This window comes from Mytilus galloprovincialis, chromosome 12 (assembly GCF_965363235.1).
Source record: "Mytilus galloprovincialis chromosome 12, xbMytGall1.hap1.1, whole genome shotgun sequence".
NCBI lineage: Eukaryota > Metazoa > Mollusca > Bivalvia > Mytilida > Mytilidae > Mytilus > Mytilus galloprovincialis.
In genome coordinates this window covers 54,975,422-54,991,975 of record NC_134849.1, presented here as the reverse complement: position 1 = coordinate 54,991,975, position 16,554 = coordinate 54,975,422, and the positions used below count along the sequence as shown (strand labels likewise).

General features: G+C 32.3%; 1 long non-coding RNA gene across 1 annotated transcript; it reads right to left on the bottom strand.

Moving 5' to 3' along the window:
- Window positions 1–10,154: 10,154 nt before the first annotated feature.
- LOC143055534 (uncharacterized) lies at window positions 10,155–15,646 on the bottom strand. The gene is made up of 4 exons (XR_012972074.1): window positions 15,549–15,646; window positions 14,062–14,148; window positions 13,247–13,325; window positions 10,155–10,892 (listed from the first exon to the last, which is right to left on the bottom strand). It is a non-coding gene; the product is annotated as an uncharacterized LOC143055534 (long non-coding RNA).
- Window positions 15,647–16,554: the final 908 nt, after the last annotated feature.

Below are 16,554 nucleotides of genomic sequence, written 5' to 3'. Positions count from 1 at the left end.
TCAATGATATATGATGTTATGCAACGATAAATGCTAAAACATATTATACAGATTTATTAAAGGGGTACTAATTACGAGTTATATGATAAAATCTAAAGTATGAGTTTTTGTGTTCAATCATTACTGAAAATTAAATATTTATATAATGATTCGCTTTAAGCAGCCAGTATGGTTCAATTTTGTCAAATTAAGCAAAGAAACATTGTTGAGGAATTATTCACCAGCAAGGGAATAATTCAACATGATTGAATCCGTATTCATATGAAATTCAAGTTAACCTCTTAGCTAGAGATGGATAACGCATACTTTATGCAGGTTCGGTTGTTTAGAGGGAAAAGAATGTCAACATTGAAAGTGAAACAAAGATAATTTTTTTGATTGACTGATTCGATCCACAAAAGTTATTCTTATAAAGTAAAAATGATGATTATCATACAATTTTGATCTATTAAATGAAATTAAGCAGACATAAAAACAAACACAATTGCACTAGTTTGCTTTCTATTCATATCAATATTTATGTTTGTATCACTTATATAGTCTTCGGAGGTCTACTAGATAGTATATTAGATGGCGTCAAGACTAAGATACACACAAAACGCAGCTACATATTATCGAGGCAATTTCATGTAAATTGTTTATTTCAGACTTTTAAAAACTTGGGTAAATGTTTTACAGGCTTATAAATCAATATGAGAATTTCGGTCTAATCGGTGAATATGAAATGACAGGAAGTGCCCTTTAAACAAAGTATGAAATGTATAAACAAAATATTGTTGTGAAATAAGTAGATGAACCATATTATGTTCTTTATAAGAAAAACTTTAGCCTAATTGTTATTTGTTCCTATGCATTTTGTCTATCATTTTGGGGAACAGATCAAATTATCAAAGAAAATATATATGTTTGGAAATCTAAGGACTAGTTCATAAGAATGAATGATAGAGGTTTTGCAATGGCTTATTACGATTTTGTTGTGAAAGTGCATTTCCAGTTTACATACAAATGACTTATAAAAATAAAGTATACAACGCGTTATACTCCAAGAAAACTGAAAGAAATGTATATTAAATAATAGCAACATAGGATTGTAATATATTTTAAAAATAAAACCCACTGTATGATTCATTCATCATAAATACAAAGGTAAACAAGCAGCTGTATTTGTCAAAACTTTCGAAATTTGTAGAATGCCAACACTCTTTAACAATGTACTTAATTTGGCTTTCCTTTCTTTTTTTTCTCCAAAACATCACAGATAAAAGAGGGACGAAAGATACCAAACGGACAGTCAAACTCATAAATCTAAAACAAACAGACAACGCCATGGCTAAAAATGAAAAAGACAAACAAACAACAGCACACACAACACAACATAGAAAACTAAAACATAAACAACACGAACCCCACCAAAAAACTAGGGGTGATCTCAGGTGCTCCGGAAGGGTAAGCAGATCCTGCTCCACATGCGGCACCTGTCGTGTTGATTATGTGATAACAAATCCGGTAAATGGTCTAATTCGGTAGGTCACATTCATGAAAGGGAAGGGGATTGTAGTTACGACGTAAGGAACATATTCGATATCATTTGTGAAACGGTTATTCCATAACGGTCAACCAACTCGTGATGGCGTCCGTAAAATTTACGAAGGGATGATTTCAACTTCACCATTTGGAACTCTTTTAATAGCTTCCTTGTGGGCAGCAAACCTCTATCCAGAAAATCATGATAGGAAAGGCAAGCACGGTAATATCGTATCAATTGGGAGATATATACCCCGTATGCAGGTGCTGCTGGAATGTTGCTACTTAGAAATGGAAAGTTCACAATTGGAAAGCTGAAATCATCTCTTTTGTCGTAAAGTTTTGTTTTCAAACGACCCTCATTGTCAATTTCTAAGTCAAGATATGAGACCGACTTAACTGTATCTGTAGTATCCTTTATCTCTAGCTCGATTGGATAGATGCGTTCCACATAGTCACCAAATTTTGAATTATTTAGTGGAAGAACATCATCTATATAGCGAAAAGTAGAGTTAAAGGATATTGCTAACTTCTTATCTTTCTTCCTAAGAAGTTCCTGCATGAAGTCAGCCTCATAATAATAAAGAAACAAGTCGGCAAGTAAAGGAGCACAGTTTGTTCCCATTGGAATGCCGACAGTCTGTTGAAAAACACGTCCCCCGAACGTAACAAATATGTTGTCAATTAAGAAATCAAGCATCTTGATAATATCAGTTTCAGAGAATTTTTTGTTCGAATCAGAGTGATCCTTTACAAAGTAGGATTTATCCCTCCCCAAGATAAGATACTTGTATCTACGTTGGCCATTCTTTTTTACGAAGCAAAGCAATACCAACTCTTTCAATTTGTCTTTTAGTTTGGAATGTGGAATACTAGTGTACAGAGTAGAAAAGTCAAATGTTTTAATACTGTTACAAGATGAAAGAGAGTTAGATTGTATGTACTCTAAAATATCTTTGGAATTTTTAAGTATCCACATCTGATTCACGTCCCCTCTAGAATAGAAAAGTCTCGTCTGGATTACACAGTGATACAAGTGTGAGGAAGGCTCTCATGCAAAACAATTTACATATCCACATGGTTTAACTCATTATGGATACACGAATTGCATTATATGACAGCCTTTTGTCTAAGCTACCACATATATAAGTTAAAGAGGTTTAATCTGATTAAAAATCAAACCTTTGTGCATCATACGAGATACAATGCTTTGGCATATAGCAGCAAGAACATATGAGCCACATTTACATATCACTTGAATTGAGTACGTGAATCATACTTCCTGCTTTGCATTTGTTTCGTATTTTAATAAAGCAATTACATGGCATTGTACTTGAGTCTATTTGAAACTCAAGAAGTATATAAACTGTTTCTTAGAAGATGTTGATTTTATAATATTTTGTGTGATTGTCTGTGGTGTATGAGTGTTATGCTAAGAGTTTGTAATGTTTTACCTGATTCCTGGCTGGAATATTAGAGCGTATAGTTATTTTCTAATTTGTCAAAAATTAAGCTGATAAATCTATTTTTTTCAAATAATTCCCATCCCTCGTCTCGTCCCTTGTTGATTTGACTTAAAACGCATTTTATTATAGAATATTAAATTGTTAAACGAGTGTCTTTAGTTTAAACTGGAACACATTTAACTGCAAAATTGTTTCAGAACCAAAACTCGCAAATTATGCCAGTATTGTCCGTCGATGAATCTAATTGAGATCAATTGAACGTGTCATGCAAAATTGAGTCCCATTTGCTAAACATAACTGCAAAACGCGCAACCCCTCGGTCAGCCGATAGCAAAATGTACAGTGGCAGTAGTGCTGTCCGAAATTGTTTCATACGTTTGAACCAGAAATTGTGAAATTTATTTACCATTTAGTCAATTTCAATTTGCATTAGACAATGCCTAGCTGAACCAATTTCGGAATGTAACAGTTGTCATCCATTTGTTTGATTTTGAAGTTAAATTAAGGAGTTTCCGTTTTAAGATTTCGTCGCAGTCATTTTTTTTAACTTTTTATTACCACTGTCTTGAATCTTTTGAGTCACTCATTTATTAAGTAATTGTTTTCCTGCTAAATTTTAATAATTTTATACACATTTTTGTCTCCTTTTATACCCCTTTCTCCTTTCTCCTGCCCCTTCTCTCCTTCTTCATGCCCTTCTCTCCCTTCTCCATTCTCCCGCACCGCACTCCATTCTCCCTCCCTCTCTATCCCTTCTCCCGCCCCTCTCTTCCATGCTCCCAATACCCTATCCAGGCCTTCAATATGGTGGGGGTCACCTTTCAAAATGTTATTGATATTTGTTTCCAGTTAGTTTTAATATAAACTAAATGTCTATTGATACACAATGTATAAGCGCTTAATAATCATTAACCACATATATAGGTGTGAGTGCCCTTTTACAAGACAATGTCCAGACTTAACCATAGCAAATATACATAAATCTCGCCAATCGTCCAATCGAACCACCTGGCAGAATAAACTTCCTAGTTTTGGAGTGTTTTATATATTGTTATCCTGAATATGGAGGACACATTTGCATTGTGCAACAAACAGCTAACTTACCAATTATAAGTTAATTGTACCTTAGAGATGGGTCGTTGAGTAACATCCAGTGGCAAAATTACATGCAAATCATGACCAGAATATTTTGGTGTAAATTAATGTTGACTCTGCTTTTAACTTTTAAAAAACACACGTGTAGCGCAGATACAGAATTATCAATTTTAAAGTCTTTTGTTAACTCTTATCAGGGATCGATCCTGAACCTCCCGCACTCGTGCTGAGCTTTTTCCATCAAAACAAATGGAATAGATAAAGACGAATATTCTACATGTTGTAGGTACACTGTAAGTAAGAATCGTATACTATGTCTTATTCTGTTAAAAAAATTCATCGTGTACAAAACATAACTGCTCATTTAAAAGAAAATGTTGTCACATTCCATAAAATCATAACTCTAAGACTACACATTTTAAAGATTTCATCTATATCAGGCAAAGTTGACCTCAGATGAATTTGACTTTATTTTTTAAGATCATGTTTAATCATGAACCTCTCAAACTATTCGGTTCTTATACATCCTTGGCTTTTAAATAAATCTATTCGTCTTTGAACGTTTCTGATGGAGGTAAATCAAGAAAACCGCTCCGCACGCATGCAATTAATAACATTTTGTTTTTATTCTCTAAACGGTATTGTGGTGATGTTATAATGTTTTATACGCAGGTCTGACAATAAAGAAATCTGATAATCAGCGAATCCAGAAAAGGGTCTAGAAAGCATAACCCTCCTAGTCGATACATACAATTTGTTCAAATCGTTTAAACAAAGTTTGTTTTGCTGCACTAGACAGTATTTTTACCATTTTGGACGATTACGTGTCCCCTTCTCTCTGATACTAGATTTGTTTTAGTCAACTCATAAAATAAAAATATATTAAATAGTTACCTATTACATTGAACTGTAAATGAAAGCGTAATCTTCACTGCACGTGGGACAAGAGCTCAAGCGTTTCTTATGAGATTCATCATCTTTTCCATCAGGAGGTTGTCCATCTGCATTGCCCCCTAAAAATATGCACTACCTTTATTAGAATACTGCTTGTATCTGTATTTGAAAGCTGTAATTTCATTACAACGAAATAAACATATCATGCCTATAAAAATTGATTTCAGATGGATGGAAAAAGAAATCTGCCCGTCGATAAAGATATATATATATATAAAAATATATGATTTAAACAAGAAACTGTAGTATGAGAAAAACGAGAAAAGAGAAACACTTATGAACAACACACATACGAAAATATCTGGACACCATGATCCTGACTTAGGACAGGTGCATAATAATGCAGCGGGTTTGAACGTTTCAATAGGAGCCAACCTCCACTCTAACCTGGAACAGTAGTGGAACATCCCAACATGTAGAGAGAAACGATAATAAATATAAAATATTTATTATATTAGGACAATGGATAGACTAGCACCGTCTGCTAGCTTGTTACAAACCTTACAATAAGCTCGGTTTTTTTTTTCATTGTTAATGAGATTTGGAACTACCATACCAATCATGGTATTTTTCTTGCTTGCTTGGATAGATCTCTAAGAAGCATCCTATTTTAATCAGACTTACCAAACACACACGTCCATGAAGTAGTAGTACGATAAGCAGTAAGCTATGTTGTATCATTCTTGTCTTGTTCTATTTAATTAGTTGCTATCGTCTTTCTATTTACATCCCTCCATGTATATAGACAGTCTCTAGTTCCAGACCAGGTTTCTTTTCTTTAAAAATCTTTCTTTTTTATCAATATATGAAATTTAGACTTATATTTGTAATGGTTTCGACGATAGTTTTAAAAATTGATTGATTGATTATATCGCACACAAACAAGTTTGTTCTGAAAGACAAATGATTAATCTGCATATTTTATGGAATATAAGGCTACTATCCAATCTTATTGACATATAAAAAATCAAGGAGCAAATGATGTGAACTTATTTTTATAAGATTGGGCTATTATCATACATAAATGGCTATTTCAATCATGCTGATACATTACTGGGAAGTGGATGTGTATTAGCCTGTCTTTTATATACTAAGACAAGGGCCATTTGTGGGCGAATATAACATTCTATCCTAAATGTCCCGTGGCAAGTAGTTCACAAATATTAAGGACAATAACCATCCAGCATTTTAAACATGATTACTTTTGAAGTGGATCTTCGTGGTTGAAAGTAGTCATATCTAGACTGCCACTGGAAAATATTGTTATGATAAATTTCGGACAGTTTTTACCTAGACTTAGTGATTTCACACAATGCCAAATGCACTCCTTTTATCTGCTTGCTGGGACTATTGTTGGTGACACCACGAGTAAATTATCCGTATTCTGCAGTTAGCTATTGAGTTTACTATTTTTGTGGTTTAGAATGCTTACCAAAGATTTGTTTAAACACTGGAAGTTTTTTCAATAGACGAACGTTGACTTTAAAAAAAATATATTTTGTGAGGGCTTGTGATACTACAACATAGTTATTGATTGATTCTGTAATTTACATTTGGCATTTAACATTGTTTTAATATATCCTTTGTTTAATTGTTATACAACCATTGCATTTCTTTGAAGTCTTAATACGAAATGTACAACCATCATTGAACAACTTGTCAAGGAAAATTTTCGTTGTTAATGTCAATTTGTAGTAAGTAAACAATTTTCACATCCGTGTAGACTCTTTCTGTTTGCTGATAGTTTGAAATTAAGCAACTCTCATTGGCAAAAAAAAGACGAATTCAGTTTTCGTCAAACTTTTATCCTGCTGCATGGAATAGAAGATCATGCATTTTTTAACCGTTGTATTAAATCTACATTAATTTTCTTGATTTGTAATGATAACTTCTTTTAAACTGTGTAAATGCAATTTCATAATGTGTTAAGGTATTTTCCCTATTTCATTACATGAATTTCTGCAATTATTAATGTGTAAAATCATATTTCTTTATTTGATCAATTACAGTTCTTAATCGTAAATTCACACTAACTTTAAATTTTTTAATTGTAAATGGAAATGTGTGACATTAAAAGAGTCATACGTTTGGAAAACATAATAAATAATGTAATTCGTTTCTCAAGAACAACTATGTTAATCTATGTCAACTCGTACTCAAATAACCGAGAAATAGAAACATTATATATAATCCTTGTTTAAGGATATTCGCTCCTCTTGTTTTAGAATTTTGGCCAGATATTGACATAACTTTTTAAAGTCTAGAGAGACTATTTCCCGCCAAATTTTAATGGATTATATCTCGAAAACAAGAACACGGACCCATACTTTTTTCTACTTTGTTAGCTCCTTTATTCGTATACTAACTATTTATTATAGTCTCTTTGCGTTTAGGTCTATTCCTTCTTGAAGAACACTTTTTAAATGGTCTGCACTGGCAATTAACTACTATATTCTACATGTTAAACAATATAGTTCTTATTTAGTACATGCAACTGACTATTTGTATAAAAGTGCTGGAACGAGTCAGATTCAACAACACTAAGTCTTGTAACCTTTCATTTTTTACATACCATTTCCAATTCGACGAATGTGCGAAGTAATTATTCCAATTCAACTTACGGGTTGGCAAAAAAAAATGATTTCAAATTGAATATTCCAATGATACTACGTACATGCACCAACTGTAAAAATACACAGGACCATGTTTATATCTCTTCGTACATATACATCATGAACCAGATATATAAATGTATATATAAATGTCATGTATAAGTGGAAAACTTTAAGGAAGTTTTCAAATTCACAGTAAGTTAAATAAAGGCAACAGTAGTATACCGCTGTTCAAACTCATAAATCCATGCACAAAAAACAAAATCGGGGTAACAAACTAAAACTGACGGAAACGCATAAATATAAGAGGAGAACAACGACACAACACTACAATGTAACTAACACACACAGAAACGGACCAAGCATCAGTCAAAATCCCACGAAAATAACAAATATAACATCAAAACCAAATACATGAATTTGGGATAGACAAGTACCGTGACACATCTTATCGCAATGTCAATTTACACTAAAAAATAAAAATAAACAAAGACGCAACGTTAAACTGTAACACACACAGAAACGAACTATAATATAACAATGGCCATATTCCTGACTTGGTGCAGGACATTTTTAAAGGAAAAAATGGTGGGTTGAACCTGGTTTTGTGGCATGCCAAACCTCGCACTTTAATGGCAATGTTAAATATAACATAGAAATGACAACATAATATTACATAATAAATGCTGACTTCTGAGCGCATTTGCCAAACATGAAGTTGCCCTTTATCATTTTTATATTGTTTGATGTTTGTAGATTTGAGATACGCTTCTTTGTAAGAAAATGAATATATCTGTTGTTTTAACCGGCGACAAAAGTTAAGAATTTAAAAATCTAAAGAGAAAAAAGCGAAAATCACACATTACACGTTTCTCTCTTGGATAATGCCTTTTTACATCGCGTTTAAATATACCACTGATAGATATAGAAAGATATGGTATGAGTGCCAATGAGACAACTCTCCATCCAAGTCACAATTTATATACGTAAACCATTATAGGTCAAGGTACGGTCTTCCAACATCGAGCCTAGGTTCACATCCAACAGCAAGCTATAAAGGGCCCCAAACATCACTAGTGTAAAACCATTCAAACGGAAAACCAACGGTCTCTAATCTATAAAAAAAAACAAGAAACGAGAAACACTTATGAACCACATAAACAGACGACAACCACTGAACATAAGATTCCTGACTTAGGACAGGTGCAAACAATTGCAGCGGGATTAAACGTTTTAACGGTACCAAACCTTCTCCCTTTTTCCGAAACAGTAGTATATGTGTCACACCACCAATTACTCCCTCCAATTTAGAACGTGAAAGTAATCCTACTCGGATAAAAATAGTGCATTTGATTTACTTGTTTATAAGTTTGCATTCAAAATTGAGGATTAATGCACTCCATAGTATACTAATTTAAGATTTCTAGAAAACCAGGGGTTATTTTAAGTGGTACCTCTATTCGGAAGACCTGTTCTTTTTTAAATGATTTTAAACATCTGTTGAAAATTAGCATGTAGAAAGCTGATACACGTACGATTCAGGATATACCTGGTTTCTATGAAGTTAAAATTAAGGTAAAATATTAAGAAAGCTGTAAAAATTGCAAAATTTGGTTGAACAGATAGGGACTTTTAATTGGTGGTATGACACCTATAACATCACAACATAGAAAAACACACTATAAACTATCAATTGGAATGACTTAACTGATTAAAAAAACGAAGTGACACACATAAACATACAATGAACGAATACATTTGATCTGTGATACAATGTGAACTTATACAGAGATAATAAAAATAATGATTGAATTATTAAAGTAAAAGTATAAAACTTCTGTGAAAGGTAAATGTTAGAAAAACATAAAATTTGAAAAAAAAATATTACGTTATATCATACACAGCTGCAGGTAAATGAAAAAAAAATTGTTGTTAAGTATACTTCTTCTTCTGTCTATATAATCTTCCGTTTAGGAATACTAAGAAATTTCTCGTATGTAAATAAAACTAATCTAAAATTTGGTATATTTGGCATGGGGTGAATATCAACAATAAAACTATACAATTGGTGCTCGATAAAACTTCGTGTTCTTCATGCACAGGTATTAAAGGAGAAAGGAAATAATCTTGATCTTGATAGTACGATGAAGTGACAATTTATAGTAATTCAAAACAATTAAAGGGTGTATATAGATCAGATACAAGTTAACATTCAATGACAAAAGCATTACAAATAGTATCAACAGGTCAAACTAATATAACAAGAAAGTTAGATTTGAGAGCGCTCGCAGTTTGGACGGCCAAAGAAGACATCACTTGTGCAATGCCAAAACTATAAGTATCGACAGGGCGTGTGTGTGTCTCTATACATCCCGTTTAAAAAGAATACATAATATTTGGTGTGCGTGTTGTTGTGTGATCCGATGACTTATTTTTGTCATTTAAGTTTTACTCAACATCAAGTACACCCTTTTCATACAGCAGCACATGTTTGTTGTCTTAAAATAATAATCACTAAACTTATTTGGAAAACAAACTTTATGAGAATATCTTTACAAGTTTCAAAATTAGTAGGCAAGAATTAGTACTTCAAAACAGCTATAGTTTTGGGAAACACTGGTATAAAACACCTTTGTATCAATCATTATCTTCCTCATTCTTGAAATGATCATAATAGACATCATTGTTTAAAGCACTCTTAAGATTAGAGTGATCGTAAGTAGGGTCATCAGTAACAGCTGTCGGTAGGTGGTCGTATACTTTTGTTATCGGGTCTTCTTTCTTCTTTACGTTATTTAGATGATCATAGTCTTTATTGATATCATACGGATCAAGTTCGTCTTCTGTGGTACTTGTAATTGGTTTTGCTAGACAGTAGTTGCTTGAACTTGCACCTTCAGAAGACTTCCCGTTTACATGTATTACCTTCGCCATTTCATATCCATCCTGACTTAGTTTTATTCGATGCTCGTTTGAGTTTACATTTATTAAAATAGAACTGTTTGCGCTTTGGTTCTCATTTTGTGACTTCGGAGCCTCTTTTGAATTTACCTGGTCGTATGTGATATTATTAACTGCACGAGAAAAATTCAACTTTCCATGATGTGGACCAAAGTTGTCTGTGTCTATTTCATGGTATACTGGAGCCTTAGAAGTTTCGTAGTTACTGGGCAATCCCATTATATCTTGCAGACGACTATTAGTTTGTGATTCGTGAGAGGTTGGTTTCTTTCTAGACAACCTAAAATACATCATTGACCGTTTAGCTAAATATATACAAATAAATAGATATAATCATTTGATGAAAACAAATCATTTTAAAGTCGAAGAATTATTTGAAGAAAACAAATTACTTCAAAGTCGAGTATTTGTAAGATTTGCCGTGTAAATCCATGCGATAACTTACGAATTCAGGATCGGCATCATTACTTATGTTTATCCTGCCGTTGTTATTATTTATCAAATAAAATGAACATTTTAAAAACCATATTATAATTCCTGATTTCTTATAATTTTTATACTTTCTGAACACTTTCTTCCTGAATCCCGAATTAAATTTAAAATGCAGTTAAATACGAGTTTTCTCCTTGTTTTAAATAATTGGTATACATAATTGTTCGTTGCAGAGCAGATTTAATATGACGAAAAGGAAATGTAATTTAAATATATATAAATCTACGTGTAACAACCCGCTTTATACTGTAATTTCAGGTATTTATTAATGCGAAAAATGGGACTGGGTGAGAATAGCAATACTAATAAGTCGCACTCTGATACCTGAAATATAAACCTATATGCACTTTTCTTTCGAAATCGCTATTAGAAAACTGGCACTTTTGTCCATTTTCTTGAAAAATTGCAATCATAAATGCGAACAATATTATCTGAATTTACTGTTATTGAATTTGTTTACAAGAAAGTTTGTAGGCGAAAATTCTTTTATTGATAATTTAAATTATATATGTAGGAGTCTAAAGTGCGATGGGGACGCTAAAGTGAGATTGTCACGCTAAAGTGCGATTGTTTACGCTAAAGTACGCTGGTGCGATGGTCCGCGAAAGTATAGACATACGAAAGGTAGTTTGATTATGACGTTAACAGTCGTTTAAACCAACTAAAAATGAACACGCAGCAAGATAAATTGCAAACATTTGATTAACAATTTTTAAACCAAATATCAATGACTTAAACCTAACCGTTCTTTGTCGTCTGAAGCAAATGTAATTTTTTTCGGTAACTGGAAGAAGGACTTGTATCCTGCACAGCAGTCCCGAGTCGACCATTTTACTGTTTAGATACAAATAGTATCCTGTTTTTATTGAAAGCGAACGGATACATTTGAATCACTGTTTATGTTGCAGTTTACTTTGCGGTCACCGTTAAAATGTTGTCGCTTTGATTGAAAAGTAACGTCGGCAAAATAAAGGTACATGTTTTCATGCGTAAATTATAAATTGTCGGCTAAAACATTACCTGATACATTGTGGGCAAATATAACATGGATGTGTAGGCTCTACAGAAAGGGATAAATTAAGCTCGGCGAACATCATCTTTCTCTCTCATTTGAATTAATGCATAAACAAATAAATGTTACATATTCAGACAATAATCGAATTTTGTATTTGTAATTATTTACAATGACGACTGTAAGTGGAGGTGTTCCCATTAGTGATATAGTGTGTGAACGACAACTTCGCCAATTACCGCAATATTTAATACGCTCGAATTGTTAAAAATTCACTAACAATAAATATAGTATTTTATGACACTCAAATTACCTTTTTGGAAATCAATTTACGTGGTCGGTCTACGGACTTTTAAATAAAGAAACGATCACTGAATCCTACCAGTAGATTATAATGCCTGTCACATATTTGAAAAAGGACTATATTTATATCGAACGTTCTTTAAACTTTTTAAAATCCCTAAAACCTTATTCTAGTGGTCCATCGCAATTTAGCTTGATGTTTACCATCGTAATTTAACAAAAAAACAACCATCGCACTTTAGCGTGAGACACCAGCGTACTTTAGCGTAGACCATCGCACTTTAGCGTGACCATCGCACTTTAGAGTACCATCGCGCTTTAGAGTCATACATATATAAACCGAGTATTAGATTATTTTGTATCTTCAAATCAACAATGACTAAAAACTAATATTACGCACTCTTCATTGACGTCCATTGCCGACAAGGGAAATAATCTGTTTTAATTACTTTAATTTAAAATTTAAATTCATGATTCTTTAATTGGTTATATCAACAGTTTACCTTCTTTGAAATTTCATTCTACCTCAAGTCATTTTCTTTGGTAGAAGTTTTTTAAATTATGTACTTGATGTGTATCCCTCATCTATTTAGTTCATTTGGGTCAATATCCTTAATGCGCCTTTAATTGAGGAACAAAAGTTGTGTGTAAACAAAAAATCTCTGCGTAGTAATATTGGACATGTTTCTATTTTTTACAAGTGACTGAGCTTAACCATGTGTGGTGATTATGAAAGCAGAGGAACATTTAAAATTGAAGTGCGGTAGCAAATAGTTATACATTTAAAATACGTCTAAAATATTACACAAACAAATATATTGTAGTACCTTCGTCGATAAATAAAAACAAGAACTGAAATCACGACAATAACAACAATCATGGATGTTACAGTTCCAGCTGCTATGCCTGCAAAATATGTATAATACATATATATAGAATCTGCACATTTTTCAAAGGAACATATATATGGATCTCTGTGTTAAAAACCATGTTAATCTTAATGAACAATTCATAAACAAGAATGTGTCGATAGTACACGGATGACCCACTCGCACTATTTTTGTTTTATTTCAGTGGACCGTAAAATTGAGGTTCAAATTCTAGTTTTGCATTAAGATTAGAAATATCGTATATCATAAGAAACATGTACATTTTTCAAATTGATCGGACGTATCATCATCAAAAACTACATTGACATGGGAGAGAAACGAACGAAATGACACAAAGACCGAAAAACATAATGCCCAAATGGTTGGGCATACAAAGATAACAAGAAATTAATAGCAATATTGAACTATTAAAAAATAACACAACAACAACACATTCTACCTAATTTTGGAGTAGAATTTTACAACCTATCTGTGAAAGGAATTAGTCAACTTTGTACATGTAAATGTAGCAGTTGCGTACATGGCAAAATTTAATCAATTAATTATTAAACAAAATTGTTAATATTAAAAAAAATACAATAATAAATTGTTTTTTCAATAACTGTCACATAGTGTTTTTTTTCTGTTTAGGAAATCTTACATGGGAACGCTTAATGTCAACCAGTACTGAATGATTTCTACTAGAACTGAGACCTTTATTGAAACATTGGCCCCTTTTCAAGCCGTAAGAAGTCAACAATTATCAAACTTACTTCCCAAATTGTCAGACTGTACATTTTCTTGTGGCGGTATCCAAATGTTTGGAATCAAAATTATATCACCTTTATCATCACCTGTCTCTGTAATATATTCCAAAATATTTAACATAGCATGTTAATGTTGATTATGTCATTATGATAACATGAATACTTAATGATAATACTAGAATGTTGTAGTCTGTATAATGTGTAACTGATTTTGCACGAAAAATGATAATTGAAAGTGTAAGAAATTGGTGGATGAAAAAATACCATAAAGTAAAAAATAAGAATAATTAACAAATTCTTTGTTTTTCAAAATCTGATTTTGAAAACGTATTATCATCTAAAAGCCATATACTGAACATGGTTTATTTAGCTAGGTTCAATCCGCCATTTTCTATACAAGAAAATGTCTGTACCAAGTCAGAAATATAACAGTCGTTATCCATTTGTTTGCTGTGTTTGAGCTATTGATTTCGCCATATGATTAGGGACTTTCCGTTTTGAATTTTCCTCGGAGTCTAGTATTTTTTGTGATTTGACTTTTTACTAAGTAATTTTGGAAAGTATTGGATATTGTGTTTGATTAACAAGAAAGAAGGGGCAGTGCTTTTATTACTGTTTTTCACCTTCAATTTCAACTGGATAACTGTTATTTGTCTTATCGTAGATTTAATATTTTGAACATGGCGTTGTCTGTTTGGCCTACGGGTTTTGTATGCCCAAATATTCTGATCAAAGCACATGGTAAATTGTATTGAGAATTGAAACGAAGACTTTGTCAAAGAGACAACAACGCGACCGAGGGGTTACTGTAGACACATACTACCAAACCCCAATCGTTCCAAAAAAGTGAGAAAATCCCACACCTTAAAGCGGGCTCCAACTGGCCTTTAACATTATGTATAGTAGTTATGTTTGCTTCCGTAAAACTGTATTTGAAAGGAATAAGGAATATTGATGCATGTAAAGTAACCTTAGATCCTTTACCCTTAATCATACATAAAGACGATAAAGACTAACACTTATATCCTAAATAACTTTTAATATTAATTTTGTAGAAAAAAGTTTTTGTATACAAGGATGATGCCAAAACAGAAAAGTGAAAGTCATACTTCGAAAGCCATTATTTCTTATTTGTTTCCAAAAGGTTATTATTATACATAGCCACACTGTCGTCCTTTTTATGCCTTTATTTTGATTTCTGCATAAACGATCGCGACTTATGACCAAGAAGCAACATGATGGATGTACAAAATGTTCTTAATGGTATAGGAAATTCAAGACTTTGTTGAATTTATTGTTTTTTTATCTATAGTTTTCTGTTGTGTTTTTAAAAGTTTGTTCATTTTATTTGTTTGTTATTATTTTTTTTTTACCAACTCATCAATTTCATTGCTCTCTTGATATTTATATTATCTCGTATTTTTAATAATGAGAACAAATAATTGTCGTATGTTTGTCATCTTCATACAATTATTTTTAAACGATTTACTTACCGAATCTGCAGAAAAACGGTAATTGTTTGTTTTTACAATTTTTCCTTGTTTCACTGGAGTGGTCTTTTTTCAATGCAAAACATTTATTAGGTTGTAAACTTCCGTAACGTCTGTAACACAACAACAGTGAATCAAATAAACGAAAGAAGGACACATTTTATTACAATATTATGGTATTTGGAATGATCAGTTGAATTAGCAAAAAAATATACAATAAAAATGCAATATGACAGTACTTTATAAATGAAAATACTTGCTTGGTTTTAGACATTCATTTCAGAATTGCAGAAATGTTTTTGATGTATGAAAGTATTATGTTAATTGAATTCAATCAGAAAAGTTTGGCTTGTAAACGGAAAGAACACCATCATTATACCTGTATTTGAAATTATATGATCAAGCTTTTTTGTTCTTTAATGGTATGTACTCTATACACGAGTGTTAAACAAGATGTCTGTTTGGTTGTCCGGGGTGAATTAAAAGACAGTCGATTGTGAGTACAGGAGCAGTGGAGTCGTTTAATAAAATAAAATGTAGGTGCGTATTTTAGTTCTGTACGGAACAGAACCAGGGATTCAAAGGAGGCTTGTTGCAAGACAAAATGTCCGTACGTTTGTAGCATGCTCTCTTTTCAGGGTACGGTTGAAATTTATGCTGTTACCATGGTCGACCCAGTTTATATCTATGGTATTATTTTGTTTTACTTGTCCTGAATATGCATGCAGTTTTCGTCTTTTAATGTCCGACAACAACAATCAATTAACTAATAAATCAAACATGATTGAAATTCGGATGTCTTGCTTTTTTAAATACAGAAGATCAATTTGCAGTTAACATGTTCAATTAAACGTCAACTTCCTACTGGCATTGACGTCTTTTTACAAAGTGTAGGATTAACTGCCAAGATTTAAATCATTTGCTTCAACGCTACCGTCGATTGATAATTAATTGCTAAACGTCCACTATCAAAAAGTTCTTGTAAATTTAGAGATCCATTAAGGACTTA